Source organism: Eschscholzia californica, unplaced genomic scaffold (genome assembly GCF_041429995.1).
Source record: "Eschscholzia californica isolate CP2 unplaced genomic scaffold, dmEscCali1.0.p SCAF_3, whole genome shotgun sequence".
Taxonomy (NCBI): Eukaryota; Viridiplantae; Streptophyta; class Magnoliopsida; order Ranunculales; family Papaveraceae; genus Eschscholzia; species Eschscholzia californica.
The window spans coordinates 32,477,249-32,496,129 of record NW_028238420.1 but is presented as its reverse complement, the minus strand read 5'-3'; positions in this window follow the sequence as shown (position 1 = coordinate 32,496,129).

Here is an 18,881-nt window from a genome sequence, read left to right as displayed (position 1 = left end):
ACTAGGACTTCTCCTTGTAAGGTTTCCGGTCGTTGCCTTAGCTACCAGAGCTGCCTAATTTACCGGCTTGAGCACGGTCAGTTTGACTAGGACTGCTCCTTGGGACCTTGGTGAAGGGTCAGTTTTACTCGAGCAAAGTTTCAGTTTAACTAGGACTGCTCCTTGGGGTTTCTAGTCGTTGCCTTAGCTACCAGTGCTGCCTGTTTTGCCAAAGCAAAGTGAGTTTGACTAGGACTCCTCCTCTTATAACATCGTTTTTTGCTAAAATATTTTGTTTATTAATAAATATGTAGCTTGTAGCGCTACTTCTCCTGCCTACCGACTTTATTCGCAAAATAATATTTGGGAAATAAAAATTAAAGGGGAGATGAGGTGGTAACCTGTGCGCCTTTATTCTTGCATGTCTGTCGCGTGTTCTCGATTGGCGGCATCTTTTTCGCCCATGGGGGTTGGAACCGTTGCCCTTCTCCTGCAGTGTTGGGCCGAGACTACGTAACACTCTCTGGCCATTGCCTGGTCTCCTTTCACCGTGCCCACGCGGCTTGTTCCCGGAATTGGGAATTTTATCATCAGATTATTCATTGATATTATAGCTCCTGATTCTCTCAAGAAATTCCTCCCCAAGATGATGTTATATGCATGCAACTTGTCGATGATCACGAAATTTAACATCATTGCTCTGCTAGTCGTCGCCTCCCCAATGAGTACGGGTAAGGTGACCATTCCATTAGCTTTTACTTGATACTGTCTGAAACCCGTTAGGCAATGTTCATAGATCTCGGTGTAGTGGGTCCTTACCTGAAGTTTTTGGAGGCATGTCCTGCTTATCACTTCGCTAGAGTTGCCGATGTCTTTTAAGATGCGCCCTACGTTCCAGTTAGCCACCAGTGTTGTTATCACTAGTGGGTCTGTGTGAGGGTTGCTTACCCCTCTTAAGTCCTCATCGTTGAAAACTACGGGGGGCGTCGCTTCGTCGTGTAGACTCGCGAAGTCAACTTCGTTCCCTTGCTCGGTATCTGCATAAACTAACACGTTTAGATCAAGCGAGAAAGACAAAACAAACCCCCCACAGCGCCAAACAATAAATGCCACTCACTAGTGAGTTTCCATCCCAAAGGCATCCACGACACGACACGCCCATCAAACAAGTTGAGACTCTTTGCAAAAAAGTAGCGGTTATACCATCGCCTCTCGCTGGAGGGCAAGCCTAACACCACCTGGGTCCTCCCATGTCGGATTCGAAACTGATACCGACCTTTATCAAGTTTCAGGAGATAGTATGCGGATACGTCCTCTCCGTGCAATATCCTACCTGGCTTAGCCAACTGCTCAAGACATAACAGGATTCTCCAAGCATTGGGCGTCAACTGGGATGGGAGAATCTCGAACCGTCTAATGGTATCATATACCAAGGAAGGGATTAGAAGCCAGAGGCCGCTTTCGAAGCTATGCTAATACAAAGCAACCCAACCTGGGTTGTCAACTGTCTATCAATTCTGACGGGCCAGGCGCACTAAGTTTCACGTCTTTGGGTATCTTGTACTTCTTCCTAATTTTTTTCAAACAGTTGTCGGTGATAGCAGATGGAGGGTTTATTAACACATCAGGCCGCCAACAGGAGCACGCGAGCTAGCTCTGCCCTGTGTCGAAGCCCTAGTAGGCCCACTGGAAGAGTCGTCTACCCGTTCATCCATCCTATACGGAGCACACGTCTAAGTAAGAATAGGCTACTCCTAGCAAGGATATGGCCTAACCCTCACGACCACCAAAATCCAAGCCTAACCGACATAAAATCCTCTCTACTTGAGACTCACACGTATGGCTACCCTAACCCACGCGAAATTTTGGGAGCGCACAAGAAGAATGGGGCTTGGTAGGGGTACCCTAGCCCTCAAGGTTGCGGTAACAAAGTCCTACCCTAGCTTACATGGCAACTACAAGCCTAGCATGATTCTACCCCGTCGTTACACATTTTCTGCCTAACATGATTCTACCCTGCCGTTACACATTTTCTGCCATGCATATGTTAAGATCACTATATTAACATGGCAAGCAGGAAACATAACTTGGTGGAATCCTACACATACTATAGGATCAAAACAAGGCGAACATATGGCTACCCTAACCCGCGTAGTTATGGTATTAAAGTCCTACCCTAGCTTACAGGGCCACTATAAGCCTAGCATGATTCTACCCTGCCGTTACACATTTTCTGCCATGCATATGTTAAGTTCACTACACTAACATGGTAAGCAAGAAACATAACTTGGTGAAATCTTACACTACCATAAGATCAAAATATGGAAAACATGCTACAATTTTTGTTGAAAAGATCGAAACATAAGTTTTTTTACCAACATACGAAGAACGCGAAGAACACTGAAGAAAAATTTGAAGATTACCTCAAGATCTTCAAGTTTCTCTCTCCAATCTTCCTACCAGAAAATCCTCTACAAAATCTCCTCCAAAGATGACTCTAATAAATAGTTGCAACCAACAAGGGTCCAAGACCCCTCACCTCCTTATATATGGGTGCCAAAGTGAATTAAGTGGATCATGTCATCCGACACATCTCGTCGACACATCTCGTCGACACACGGCTCGTCTACAACCTTTAAAAATGTTATGGACAAGGTGCCGCCAAAACAACATCGGTGGTCGTGTTGCCGAATCAACTTGTTTGTCGAATCGAACCCTAGATTCAGGAGCAAAAACTTCAGGTAACCCTGACTAGTATACATACGTACACTACACATATAAGTTTAACAATTTTTGGGGGGTATTTCTCTAATATATTTTACTTATATCCTCTAGAAATTAGAGTTTTTTACTTTAAGTTCTCCTTTTGCTGAGCCATTTCCCTCAGTGGAGGCATTGAGGGAATAATGATTTTTTAATTATCAGAACAAGGTACTATATATTTTTTCGCATCACTCCTAATTTTCAGCCACACCACTGATTGAATCTGGTAATGTTGTGGACATACCACTTCGTTGATGGGATTTCACAAGGTGAACTCTGGAGGATCTTTTTTGACATCCCAAAACGCTTTCAGCAAACTCTTAATGCAATTTTCCAACCCATTTTTACTCATGCAATTGGGTTCAATACCCTCTTAAAAAATAGATCACATGATCGTTTAACAAATCACAATATCTTTTAACACAATATATTGTAATATTATATAAAGAAAATCTCAAATACTAGCTATGTAATATTACAGGCAATTTAGCGAAACCCCCTAACCACTAATGTCTAATTAGAGATAGCCCTTTTTAAATTGGATATTAGTGAAACCCCCTTTTTTACACTTGAAAGTACGAAAACACGCTTATGCTTATTGTTTTATCTATCTTTTTTCTTCGATCTCTTATATCTCTTCGATGCTTTGCTGACGTATCTTCATTTTTCATGTATATTTTTTTTTTCTCTTATTCATCTTTTTTATACTTTACCATAACATCTATAAAAAAAATTTAAAATAATAAATCACATTAATTCGAAAAAAAAAATCGTAAATTCTAAAAAAAAAAAAAAATTAATTTCTCATTTGTTCTTTGTTGTAGTTAAAATTAATGTTTTCAAGTAATCAATTTGAAAAAGACCTCTTGATGTCTGTTATTTATTCTATTAATTTTAACTCTTATACTTTCAAAAAATAAAAATGCAAATTAAAATTATTAATTGAACGAAAAATTGAAATGTTAGAAGAGAAATTATTAATTGAACTTGCATATTAAATAGAAAAATTCATGAAAAACTCGAAGTTTGAGTGTTAAGTCTGTAGGGATTTACACCCTTCTACTAGTGTTTATAGCGGAAATATGACATCTAATGTCTACACTAGTATTCCCAGGATCACATGCAAAACTAGTAATTAATCTAATGGAGATAGTAGATTACCTTAATCGCTTTTCCCTCGAACTAGTTGAATTGATTGAAGAAGACCAAGAGCTTCAAGTGTAGCTCCTCTACTTGGGACACGAGCAATCAATTTGATCTCCCACCTTGTTGTATAGCTAGCACACCAATGGTGGTTGGATAGAAGAACACCTTCTTCTTTGACTAGATAGATAGTTAATGGGAATTAGCTCACTTTCTCCTCTCTACTTGATGTGGTAGAGTAAGAAAGCTTAGAGAGAAATTCCACACCTTATTCTCTGCCCTAAGAGTTTTTATATAGAACCCTAATAAGAATCCACCTCCTTTTAGGTTTCCTAAAACACCCTTTAGAATAAGATTTAGGGAAATAGTCGAAAATAGCAACTATTGGTATTTTCTCAATTCCCTAAGGAGGAGGTGCCCAAACACCACGAAAATTGGCAGATATAATGTTTATTATATCAGCAACTAACCCTCCAAAATTCAGCCCAATCCGAGTCCTAGAAGTACCCGAACCGGTCTAGGCCCCAAAACCCTATTTTTGGCCTTTTTGTACTATCTTTGCCTAATTCCTTTTTAGGCCTATGAGATATGTTTATGGGACACTCCCATGATTATATCTCACTCCCACTAGTCATATCCTAGATCAATTTGTCACTCTTATGTGTAACCCGTTGTAGGATCCGATCGAAGTTAGCCGCGAATTACTTCGTAATTCGACGATCGTAGTTGGTCTCTAGCTACAACTCTACGATCCCTAAATCAATCGGACTTGATGATCTTCCACATCAATTGTCCTATCCGACAATTTGTTCGCATTGTCACCTTGGTCGAAGGACATCTCCTTCAGACTCCCACTTGGACTTAGAACAAGTGCAATGCCTCGATTCCCGTGTCAATTTAGTATCCCATCTGATACGTCACGTCATTCAGACTTTCTTGATATCCGAGTACAACTGTAAAAGACAAACGATTAACTTTAATCCGTTTGAGCGCGGCCACGCATTTTCAGTTGCTACTCATCAAGTGGCCTTGAGACACTTTGTACCTAATGTGATTAGGGTGACACAATCCATTCTTGCGCTCCCACTTAACTTCATGTCTATCCTGTCCTTCCCAGTATCCGTCTTTATAACCTCCTTTTACGGCGCGGCGTTTAACGGAACCAAAGTCGGGCATTCCTTACATAAGATGAGTGGAGCACTCATGTTTTGAGGAATCTCTCCAATTGTCTTTATGAGAAGTATTGACGTTCATCACGAGTGATGTACTTCTCATTTGAGGGTTATCCAGTGTATAAACCTTTTACACACCCACGTAGTCGAATAGAATATACTATTCATATAGCCCATGAAACTGCGCTATCCCATCGACTCCCGTGCTAGTCTTCGTGAGTCATTGTTGTCCATGCAATGACCTGGACCAGGGATTTTTGATAATAATTATTCCAAGTTCACTTAATAGGGTTTCATTCATCAGATCACGTATCTGACAAACCTATTCGGAACGTTTTATTATCGATGGACTGTCGTTTAAACACTAAACCAAGTTTAGACGACTGGTGAAATAATTCTTATTATTTCTGATAACGAGAGTTGTAAATCTGAGCCTTTTCCGTAAAACTCCTTTTACCCACTCAGTTTTACTTGTCGAGGTTTAAAATTATACCTCATGCCTTAGACTGTGTATGAATCTCATACTATGTCTAAGGTGACAGTTTAGTTTGACTACCGTGGTAGTCGGTTTTAAACTTTGCTTATTATCAATTAATTTGAAGATTACTATCTTCAACCTTGATAATATCTAGTAATCTTTACTAGAGTTAAGGCCTTTAATTCTTTGTGTAGTATTTGCAACATTTCCCGGCTTAAAACACTTTTAGCCTACTTTCCTTCCATGTCTGGAAGTTTGCTACGATGACATGTTCAACTTTGTACTACTTCATCCTTTAGCCTTCTAGGATGTACTAAGTAGTGTTTCGGTTTTCCAATCCGAATTCGGATGTTTAAATGCTAATCATGTCCAACATGATTGACTTTATGTTTTCGAACATAAATGTCTCTCTCATGCGTGCTAGCTCATCGGTGTCTTTTAGACTCCGAGTTTTGCAACGCCCTCTGTCATGAGTTTTTGGGTCGAAATTCTTTTAGACTTTCCGAGTCTTAGATTTTCTGTTTCGGATCTCAAGCATCTCAGCGTACTGAGTCTCTCTAATCCTATCATCCTTTTGATCTATGCTTATAGATCTTCAGATGCCCAAAATGGCATTTTATCCTTTTGTGTGTGGTCCTTTATTGAGTCAGTTCGTTACTGTTATATAACACCTTATGTCGTACTCAATCTTTTGTATGTACTCTGCATACGGACCCGGAAGGTTTGTTTACTCCCACTTACCTTCTTGAAACTCGTGATTCAAGATTTTCTTCATTCTCCAGGAATCAAATTTCTCTGATTGCCTTTTGAATCGAAGATTCTAACTCTTGCGTGCTTTTAATCCGTCGATAGATTTCTGAAGCATGCTTGTGGACATAACTTGATTGGAAGAATCTTTATTCTTCTTGTCTCGTTTCGGGAAACACGAATGTTTCCATCCTTCTCAGTTTTCTATTTTGGAAAACCAATTTAGGTCTTTTGTTGACTTAAATTATCAAGCTTCATGTCTTGACGAGATATGGATTCCACGATGATTTTGGGTTCTAGCCAAAATCTAGAGTCAGTTTCCGTTTCTGCGCAGGTCTTTTATCTCTTCAGAAATAACCTTTGTTTTCTGTGTCTTTGAGATTTGACCTTTTAGGGCTTTTGAACAACAATTTGGAATTTTCTCAACTACTTTGAGATATTCCTTTAGAGACACTTTCACTTGTTTTGAGAGTTCTCCGGCGAATGACATTCGTCTTTGTGCGGTGGGTTTATAAGATCATGTCTTTAACCTTTCCTTTTCCGAGGAGCCGCAGTTTGTTGCTCTTGGTCGAATTTAATCGACTTGTACAAGTTTCATGATTGTTCTTCATGACCCTCCATGATTTTTCTCATGATCGAATTAAATCGACTTGTACTTTTCTCCCACTTATTCTTTTAATAATTAGTGTTTTCTCCCAGACTACTAGGTGTGCTAATTATTAGAAGAATACTATCATGAGCAACAAACACTTTGTTCTCTTGATTAGTTATGGAAGAAGCCCAAATTTCTTTTAAAAGAAATTGCGTCAGATATTAGCTAGTTTTGTAATGCTTTTACAAGCTTAGCTGTTAGACGGAATTTTGGTAGTTTTGTGAGAAGCTATGTCTAGACTAAATGGATTTTGGAGGATAGAGTTTGATTCGTGTTCTTCATCTTAATCCTTTTGGACACTCCAAATATGGATAGGTTAGAAGTACGTTTGAAGATCAATCTCTGTTTTTGACTCAAGGCTTTCTTTCTTGTCAGTTTGATTCATGTTTTGGTTATAGTGGACTTGTTGTCCTCATCCCTTTCGATTGGGATGAACCTATCTTATAGGTTTTTGACCAAGTTTAGAATCTTTTGGTATAGTTTGTTAAACTTAGCACTTATTAACATCTCAATTTAGAAATAAAACTCTTTATTGATTCTCCATAATACTTAGTACAGAGATGATGTTAAAAAACTAGAAAAACGATTAATCTAGAATAGTGCCTAAAGTAGACTTCGATCCCTTTCAGCATCCTTAGCAGTCGAGGCTTCTGCTCCCTCTTGGATCTTGTCTTCCTTAGCCAAATACTCAGTTCCCAGCTGCGCCTGTACATTCACAATGAAAGGGCAATTTTAGGTATTACATACCATAATTTGGGAATTTTACAGTATTTGATAAGTTAACTGTTTATACCTGAATTGGAAGCTACTGTTCCATTCCTTTTGTCCTCCAAGAACTTAGGGCAGTTTCTTTTCCAGTGGCCCTTGCCATCACAGTAGAAACATTTGGTGTCAGGAGGAGGACCTTTGTCTTTAGGTTTGGCAATTCGTTTGCTTTTACCTTTTGACGCGGTTTTCTTCTTCTGTTTTCCACCTTTCTTGAACCCTTTGTCCTTTTGTACCATAAGAACGTCCTTCTTAGTCTCCACTATAGCGACGTCCGTTTCGGCTGTTAGAAGCATAGAATGAAGTTCCTCCAACGTTTTATCCCATCCATTCATGTTGTAGTTCATCTTAAACTGATTAAAACCACTATGGAGGGAGTGAAGGATAGTGTCGGTAGCCGTTTGTTGGCTATAAGGGAAACCTAGTTTAGCCAGCTTGCCTATGAGCCTGATCATTTGGCGAACATGAGGCCCAACTGGTTTTCCCTTTTCAAGGCGCATGTCCATAATTGCTTTAGAGGTTTCAAACCTCTCAAATCTCGACTGTTTCTGGAACATTTCCCGAAGTTGTCGCATCATGGAGTAAGCATCCATGTCTATGAACTGCTCTTGCAGAGTCGGTTCCATGGTTGCTAGCATTAAGCAAGTTACGGGCTCTGCCTTTTTCCGCACACTCCTTTCTTCATCTATCTCTTCTTTAGTCGAATTATCATCCAATACAGGAATTGGAGTTTCTAGTACATGTTGCTTTCCTTCCATCCTGAGAACTATTCCTAGGTTCCTTTCCCAGTCAAGGAAGTTGTGCTCATTCAGCTTCTCCTTGTCGAGAAGTGAGCGGAAGTTGAAAATATCTTTTGTCATCTTTAAACTACATAAAAGAAATGGCAAAGTTTTAAAACTCGTTATCGTTTTTGAAAAACATTAGTTTTTCCACATTATTCAATAAAAATCGTCCCCGATTGAATAAGTGATTCCAAGACCCCAGTTCTTCGAAGTAAAGCGGACGAAGGCCCTACCCTTTGACTCCGTCGTTCCGGGTGAGTGAACTACTTCACTGATCATACCTTATGACTCTTGGTTGATAGATTTCATTAATGAATGACTAATCTATCCTTTTGCCTCGAGTATCCAAGACTCTCTTGCTGATCTCGTTGAGTAGAACCATTTAGACGTGTAGGCCTCTTCTATAGGCCTACCCGCATTGTCCCAAGGTAGAGGAGGTACTCTGCGAAGGCCGACCCACCTTCCTCGAACAATGGCGCAACGAGTGTCTTAATCTGGATAGGCGATTACTCAAGATTACTTTTGGGGACTTTTACGCTAGTCTGGCGTTTGTTATAGTGAACTATTTAGCCTAACTAACATCCACGACATAAAGCGTAAATAAGTAAGTAAATGCGCACGAGAAAGTAAATCAAGCAGACATGGATCCTAGTATGGCCCCTAACCTAGAAGATCTAATCTCCCATGGTTTTCTTCTTGTTTCGCCTTTTGGTTCGTCTTGGATCGCCATCTTTGAACCTCCATTGATTTCTCCCACTCGCCTTTGGATTTCATCCTCGAGTTTCTTCAATGGACTCATAGACCCTAAACTCTAATTACAAGACTCTAACGATTCGCAGATCGTATAAACTTGAAATTAAAATTAATTACAAAGCATGCACCCATCCGTGCTTAAAACAAGAATAAGGAAATAAATCTATGGCCATACTAGTTTCCCGCATTCACATCACATGCAATCATATAATATATCAAGGCTAAGAATTATATATGCATGATTATCTTGGGAGATACTTTTGTTGACATCACATGTCACATGACCTACCTTAAGTCTAAATTCGAAGAATTCGACTAATGGTGCGTTCTCGTTTTATCTTTTTTGATTAAAATCATCTTTTAGAAAAACTCCGTTTTGGGCTCGAGAAAGCCCGGGTCAATTTCGGAAAAAATATTGGTTCGATTCTTAATGATTTCATAAATCAATTTAAAGAGAAATCCGTTTTGGGCTCTTGGATGGCAAGGATTGATTTTGGAATTATTTGGTTGGAATCGGAAAAAAAATTTTGGCAAAAACTCCCACTCGAATGATGGTCCCTTTTCGTGGTCCGAAAAGCCTTGAAAAAGCCCGGGACAAGTCCTAGACAAGTCCCGGCCCAAGCCCAAAAAGGGGCTCGGACAAGGTCCGGACATAGCATGGCCCATAGGGCCGGCATGTCCTGGCCGAGGCCTATCAAGGCCTGGTCTCGTCCTGGCCGGAGCCAGGACGCTAGTCCATGTACCAGACGCGTTCTAGACGTGTCTGGTACTGGACCGGACCAGCACTAGGTGTCTCGGACTAGTCCGAGACACCCAGAACCTCCCAGACGCGTCTCCAAGACGCGTCTGGTCGAGTGCTCTGGACGCGTCTAGGACGCGTCCAGGAAGCTCCTTCGCAGCTGCTGGTCGCGTCTTAGACGCGACCTTAGTAGCTGCTCTGGACGCGTCCAGAAGCTTCTGTCGCAGCTGCTGGTCGCGTCTTCAAGACGCGTCTCAGCAGCTGCTCTGGACGCGTCCAGAGGACGCATCCAGGAGCTTCTGGTCCGGCCAGGAAGCTTCCTGGCCGGACACTAGGGTTTTTCAAAACCCTAGTTTCCAAAAAGAAAATTATTTTTTTTTTCTTATGCAACTTTAAGTTGCTATTTTCCAATTTTAAAACTTTTCTTAAATTTTTGAAATTCCTTTTAGAACACTTCTAAATTTTTTCAAAACTTTTAGAAACTTTTTAAATTTTTCCAAATTTGTTTTGAGAGTTTCCCAAACTCAAAACTACTCCTTTTAGAACACTTCTAAAATTCCAAATCTTTGTTTTTCAAAAGTTTCCAAAATTTAAAAAACAACTCTTAATCAAACCAATTTTGGATCAAAATCTAGGTTTTTGAAATTTTTCAAAGAACAATTTTGAAATCAATTTGAAAAATCTTTGAATCCAATTCATAATTAATCAAATTTTATGTTTAAAACCTTTTTAAATATAACTATCAACATAATCAAGCATGGATTAGTTTGAAATTCAATGAAATTGAGTCTTTTAAAACACTTTTAATCATCAATTTGATTCTCAATTTGAAAATTTATTGAATCCCATCAAATTATGAGTTTAAAATACTTTTAAAAACATCTTTTAAAATACTTTTATAAACTCAATTTTCAAACTATTAAGCATATTAATTAGTTCGATTCTTAACAAAAACTAGTTAATGGCAAGAGGCTCTGACGCCACTGTAGGGATTTACACCCTTCTACTAGTGTTTATAGCGGAAATATGACATCTAATGTCTACACTAGTATTCCCAGGATCACATGCAAAACTGGTAATTAATCTAATGGAGATAGTAGATTACCTTAATCGCTTTTCCCTCGAACTAGTTGAATTGATTGAAGAAGACCAAGAGCTTCAAGTGTAGCTCCTCTACTTGGGACACGAGCAATCAATTTGATCTCCCACCTTGTTGTATAGCTAGCACACCAATGGTGGTTGGATAGAAGAACACCTTCTTCTTTGACTAGATAGATAGTTAATGGGAATTAGCTCACTTTCTCCTCTCTACTTGATGTGGTAGAGTAAGAAAGCTTAGAGAGAAATTCCACACCTTATTCTCTGCCCTAAGAGTTTTTATATAGAACCCTAATAAGAATCCACCTCCTTTTAGGTTTCCTAAAACACCCTTTAGAATAAGATTTAGGGAAATAGTCGAAAATAGCAACTATTGGTATTTTCTCAATTCCCTAAGGAGGAGGTGCCCAAACACCACGAAAATTGGCAGATATAATGTTTATTATATCAGCAACTAACCCTCCAAAATTCAGCCCAATCCGAGTCCTAGAAGTACCCGAACCGGTCTAGGCCCAAAAACCCTGTTTTTGGCCTTTTTGTACTATCTTTGCCTAATTCCTTTTTAGGCCTATGAGATATGTTTATGGGACACTCCCATGATTATATCTCACTCCCACTAGTTATATCCTAGATCAATTTGTCACTCTTATGTGTAACCCGTTGTAGGATCCGATCGAAGTTAGCCGCGAATTACTTCGTAATTCGACGATCGTAGTTGATCTCTAGCTACAACTCTACGATCCCTAAATCAATCGGACTTGATGATCTTCCACATCAATTGTCCTATCCGACAATTTGTTCGCATTGTCACCTTGGTCGAAGGACATCTCCTTCAACTCTTTCAAAGTCGATCGTGAACTTACAAATTAGATAGAGAAATTCATGGAAAGACCGAAGTTAGAGAGTTATGTCATATGAAAAGGAAAAAAATACAATAAGAGTAGGGATATTTTCATATTTTTAAGTGTAAAAAAAGATGTTTCACTAATATCAAATAAAAAAAAGAGTATCGCTAATTAAACATTAGAGGTGAGGGTAAACATTAGAGGTGAGGGGGTATCGCCAGATTCCCTAATATTTATAAAAAAGGTTTCTCAAAATGATTGAATTTAACTTAGTTAATAAAATCAAACATTTTGTGTAGATTTAGCAAGTTTTTTAGGCTGACTACGACCAAAAGATGTTGTGACTGGTCCAATTAAACATATATTTTCTCTTTTTTCATGGTCTGACCAATTGGGACTTGCCTTTCCGGCCATGGTCAGCCCCAAAAATCAGGTCATCTAACATTTCTATGACAAACTTTTGCTTCTTGAAGTAAACACAAAATGCCACTCGACCATGCGTTCTTTTACAATTCTGTTTTTGTAAGAAAAGAGAATTGAATTGAATTGACTTGATATCCCTAGCTATCTTCATAAAGAGTTTTACAAGAGACAAGTTTTAACAAAAAAGCTATATAACTATTCTAACATTCCCCCTCGAACGAATGACTTTTGCTAGTGAAAATTCATGAGATTGTTAAACACAAATTGTAGATTTTGACTTGTTATTGGTATGGAGACATCATTGTGAGGTTGCTATAAAAAATTGTTGTTTGTTGTTTGTTGTTGTTGTTGTTGTTGTTGTTGTTGTTGTTGTTGTAACTTGCTATCTTGCTATTTTGCTTTCTATCTTGTTTGCTAACTTGCTGCCTATCTTGCTGCTGTCTTGCTTGCTATCTTGTTTTCTATCTTGCTTGCTATCTTTTTTGCTATCTTGTTTGCTATCTTGTTTACTACTCTCTCCGTCCCATTTTGTTTGTAGTTTTGGGGAATTCAACTTATTAAGCAATGGGATTTATTGTTGACAAATATAAAGACTTCCCCTAGACTACCCTCATTTAATATATAGTATTTCGTTAAATACAACATTGGTAGAAGCGTAGAACCAATTAGAACATTTGAATGGTATTCAAACTAAAGGGTAGTCTTGGAAGTTTCATCATTTTAATAATTAAATGAATGTTATAAAAGGAAAGTGACCAAACATTTTGGGACATCCATAAAAGGAATAACAACAAAACAAAATGGGACGGAGGGAGTATCTTATTTGCTATCTTGTTATCTTGCTATTATTTTTTTTCTTTGTTTCTAATAGACCTCACACATGTTTATTACTCCAACATCATCAATGCAATAAACTTCAAGCCTTTGATCTACTTGATTTTATTCTTTGATAAACATAAACACTAGCAATCATCGTTCATGCGATTTCCCCCCACTTCTATTCTTCTTTTATACTCTTTCTCTTATCTCCTCCTCGTTTGATCTTATTGAAAAACTAACAGAACAAAGTAGCTTACTAAAGGAACAAACATTTGAGAGTTCTCAACTTGGATATAAGAAGTATGAGCAAATCAAGCAAGAGGATGGACTCGCTTGTTATTAACGAACACACAAATATGTTTACAAAAACATAAAAAACAAATCTTCTTTGAGAATACCATCATTTCTTTCACCCATTCTATCGAGCACTTGGTGTGCATCCTTTAGTAAATCAAACTTGGGAACACTATGAGTGTAGTTTCAAGATAAACATGGGGGTAAATATAGTTTTAATAATAAACTCATGAATTCTTTCCCCTCTCTAATAGCTTTCCAGTTTCTCTTTATTTGAACAACTCAATTAGAACTTCATTTAAATGACTGTTGATGCACATAGGTTTCATGTCGTGGAGAATTCGAGGCATTTGAAATGCTTTGATCATTTAAGAGCTTATCTTTTCATTTCTTCAACAAATCACTCTTGTTTTGATCTTTCTTCCTCTTGTTAATCTTCATCATTTTCAAATACTATTGAGAAAAGTATTGAATAACAATAAATCTATAAAGACCGCCCAATTTGAACCGTATTGGAACCGTCCTCCACTTTGGACCAAAGGATAAAACTTTAATTAAGTCCCACTCATTCCAAATGCTTTTCAATTGCACGAGTTGCTGAGTCAATTTAACAGAAGGGAGCACGCCGTTAAAGCAAAGTCAATCTCAACCATTGGGTTTCAATGGTTGAGATTTAAATTCCAAAAAGAACTTTTATCTCTCTACAGTCTAAACACACCATTTACTTTTAACTTTACTCATTCACTCGTTCAGTAAGAAATTTTTCTTCTCCGAAGTTAGTAACAAACCCTAGTGGAGAGATTAATCAACTATTCTTGGAGTAACACTTACTTGCATCAATTTCTCGAAGGTTAGTAATAGTACTTGAAATTATTGCAGTACCTTTCTAGATTTAATGTCTGAGATAATTTAGGGTTCCTTAAATTACAAAATCATATATCTTTCTAGATTCAGGGTTAGAAATATTTTTGAGTTTATGCAAGGCCAGCGCTTTGGGGAAAGCTAAATAGTTTCCGGAGTGTGAAATTTTAAAAGGAATATGCAAAATTTTGAAAAGTTTACGGGGAAACATATTTTATGGGGAATATGATTCAAAATAAAAAACTCTCCGCCTCACCTCTCTCTCTCTCTCTCTCTCTCTCTCCACCTCATCTTCTCTCTCCCTACCATTCTCTCTTTCTTCTCCGATTAGGTCGCCGAAAATTTTTCCGGCCGGCGACCATGAAAAAAAAAAAATCACTCATTCTCTCCCTCTCTCTCTCTAGAAACTCCGGCGAAGGGGAAAATTTCACTCATTTTTTTTTCCCGCCGGAGTTTCTAGAGAGAGAGTGAGGGAAAATTTTTCGTCCGGCGACCTAATCGGAGAAGAGAGAGAGAGAATGGTAGGGAGAGAGAAGATGAAGATGAGGTGGAGAGAGAAGATGAGGTGGAGAGAGAGAGGTGAGGTGGGGGGTTTTTTATTTTTCCCTCTAACAACTTACAAAATAAAATTGTCAAACAAAATTGACCAATTTTTGACCAAGTCTTCACACCCCGGAAACTATTTTGCTTTCCCAAAGCGTTGGCCTTATGCAATTACTAAGAATTATGTATCTTTTAGTACTAGGTCTGAACTAATTTTGGTTTATGAAATTACTAAGAATGATGTATCTTTCCGGATCTAGGTTTGAAAAAATTTTGGGTTTCTGAAATTTCTAAGAATTATGCATCTTTCTAGATTTAGTTTTGAAATAATTTTGGGTTTATGAAATTACTAAAAATTGAAGTTTGCACCAAAGGTAGTTTTTGTTATACAAAATTTAGACTAATTTAATTTCTGCTTAACAAATTATAAAGTGGAAGATACAGCTGATGAATATAGAGTGGCAGATGAGTATAAAATTCTAAACTTTCTATTTTGTCATGACCATAGCCGCTTAAATTACCAAGAATTATAGTTTTCTTCAAGTTTATAGGCATGGAGGTTAAGACAGATATATAACTAATGTATCTAAATATTTGCAGGTTGCACAAAAAAGTGAAACATGAGTGGATTCAATCATGGTTTATGCTATAGTTGTAAGAGATCCCGGACATGATCTGGTTTCATGTCCGAGAAAGAAAATGTGTCCGCAATGTGAAAAAGGTATAGTTCAATGGTTTAAGGTGAATAAACATTCTAAAAATCATGGTAGGTATTTCTTCAATTGCTCACGACATTGCAAATATTTCGAGTGGGATGAGAGTGAGGCATCTGGAACTAAATAAATAATGATGAAAAGATATCAGTTGAAACATAAGCAAAAGATGGCGAAACTACTCAGCTGGAGCGTATATTTGAAAATCTAGCTCAAATAGCTGAAAAGAAAGATTTGAAGATAACAACAACCGTCACAAAGATCGTAGTGTCAATGAAAAAATAGTAACTCGTAAAGCTTGAAAGTGTATTAGTTACCTCTAATGTGTTTGAAAGTAGTTTCAATGTAGTCTGAATGGTGGTGTGACATTACTTGAATGTAATCTATTCGTAAATTAACGTCTTATTGTTAAATTCATGAAGTCATTGCATTTTGTTTGTTATTAAATTCATGAAATCTCTGTATTTTTTCTCTAATAACAAAAGCCCATGAAACAAAGTTCATGAAAAAAAACATCAAGTCTTAAACAAAGGTCATGAAGACAATGGGTTTTGTTTGTTAACAATTATTCATGAAGTCACAGTATCCATGAAGTTCATGGAACAAAAACTCATGAAACAAAGTTCACTGTACTCATCAGTCTTTAAACGAAGTCTATGGAAAGAGCGGCAAAATTCATGCTAAAACGTCTTAAAACAAAATTCATAAACAAGTCTTAAAACAAAATTCATGAAATCTTGAAAGTTCACCAGTCACTGGTATGAATTAAAATATAAATGTTTCAAAATATGCCAAACACATAGATTTGGAATTCTCTACCACCAATCTTATCCTTCTTGGAACACTACCATAATCATAGATTTGGAATTCTCTACCACACTATTTAGGATGCATTTGTCTCAACAACTCTCCAAAATTATAAAAAGGAGTCGTGGTGAATCCTACATTTTTAGTGACATCGAATCCTACATCTTGAGTGACATTGAATCCTACAACTTGTGGATCATAATGGTGACTTTCTTGAGTGACATGGAGTCCTACATCTTGTAGATCATCACTCATCTAAAATAAAATAGTCTTTAATTAATATACTGTTGGAAAAAATTGCTAACAAGTTTGAAATGGAAAATCAGAAATATATGATGTTGTACACGAAACTTCAAAGCTCGATTATATCGATTCTTTTAGACAGAAATTCCCCCCTTCTGGTAAAACCACGAGTACACAACAGGAATGGAATTTTGCCTTCAGGATACGATGAAGTCTTTACAACTATCTCGGTTCAAAGTATGTACGCTTTAACCAAGATCAAGAACACTCCGAGAATTAATTAACTGATAATACCAAAAGAAATCAACACCGAAATTGCTAATTAACTTGATAGATAAACCCAAAACAACCTTTTCTATTTATAAGTAAATGGGACATATGAAAGCAAGAGAGAAAAAAGAAATTCACGTTGGATCAAAAAGGTTATTTTTTTTATATGTTGTGGGATGGTGAGCAAACCCTTTTATAAGGCATCAAGAGATGCCTTTTTAATGGATACACATCCATTCACATGGGATGTGTTTATTTGATGGAAACGTGCATCCACCAAGTGGGTATTATACCTATTCCTCGGTACTGTTTGAGGCTCCAAACATTTCAATTTAAATGTTGAAAAAAATCCAACATTCCCCCACCATTTTCAAAATTTAAAAGACACAACAAAACAAGATATTGAAGACAAAATAAAATGAAACTGACATTGGAATAAAAAACAATTTCTTATGGCATTATCGTAGAAACTTGTACATACATGATAGGTATCTTATGGATTTGAACCTTCACTTAGTGCAAACAACTCAAAGCTTTATCTGAATGCTATGGTGAACGTATCTTGAACCAAGAATCCTTTAGTGATGAAATCGGAGCCATCGCACATACTTGTTTCGGTGAATCAGAGTGTTCATACTCCGCACATTAATGGCCATGTGCAATATCCCTTTCATGAGTCTTCTTCGGAAAACGGTCTTATCTTGTTAGGAGACGGCCTGATCTCCACACTCACTTAGGTAAGTCCACTTGAGGTGTTTCCGCGAGGCACCACTTAAAGATTAGGACTTATTAAGGATTTATCATCCATCCTTTGTCTTGCGAGAAAACCAATACTAGCTCAAAAATGGGAGAATATAAATTGCTAGTATTCCATAATCGCGAAAGCTTTAACTTGTTGGTACCCGTTGAACTTTGCCAAGCTATTTCAAGACATAAGTTGGGTTTCCGTTAAATGCGATCAACCTTCATTCACAGACCTGAGTCCCATTTCCTTATTCTTAACCGAGACCATTACTTTAGGAAGTCCTTTAGTTAATGGGTCCGCTAAGTTTTTCTTTGTTTCTACATAGTCGACTGTAATTACTCCTCTCTTGAGTAATTGTCTCACAAATTGATGTCTGAGACTCACATGTCTCGACTTGCCATTGTAGGTCTTATTTGCAACGTTATAAAGTGTTGCCTGATTGTCACAATTTATCATGACCGGTGGAGATGGCTTCTTCCATATAGGGATTTCTTCTAGCAAATTTCTAAGCCATTCCGCTTCCTTGCTTGCATCTGCTAATGCAATTAATTCTGACAACATAGTTGAATCAGAAACTATGGTCTGCTTCTTGGATCCCCAAGACACAGCAACACCACCTAAAGTGAAAATCCATCCAGTGGTAGATTTTGACTTTGTCTCAATACTATTCCAACTGGCATCGCTATATCCTTCTAATATAGCGGGCTATCCTTTAAAATGTAAACCATAATCGATGGTTCCCTTCAGGTAATTTAGCACTCTAGAAATAGCTTTCCAATGCTCTGGTCCTGGATTACTCGTAAATCGACACAGTACACTGACAGCGTAGGCTATGTCAGGTCTAGTGCAGTGCATCGCATACATCAGACTACCTATAACACTAGCATACTCAAGTTGAGCTTGGGCACGACCAGTATTCTTTAGTAATTTAATACTAGGGGTTATTGGAGTTGGACCTGGTTTATGATCGAAGTGATCATACCTTTTCAGAATTTTCTCGATGTAATGTGTTTGACTTAAAACCAATACATTATCCTTTCTTAGAATTTTAATTCCTAAGATAACATCAGCTACCCCAAGATCATTCATATCAAACTTTGATGATAAAAATTTCTTTGTTTCTTCGACAGAAGATAGATCAGATCCAAAAATGAGCATATCGTCAACATACAAACAGATAAGTACACAACTAGACTTATTTACTTTACAGTAAATACATTTATCTGCATCATTAGCGACAAACCCAT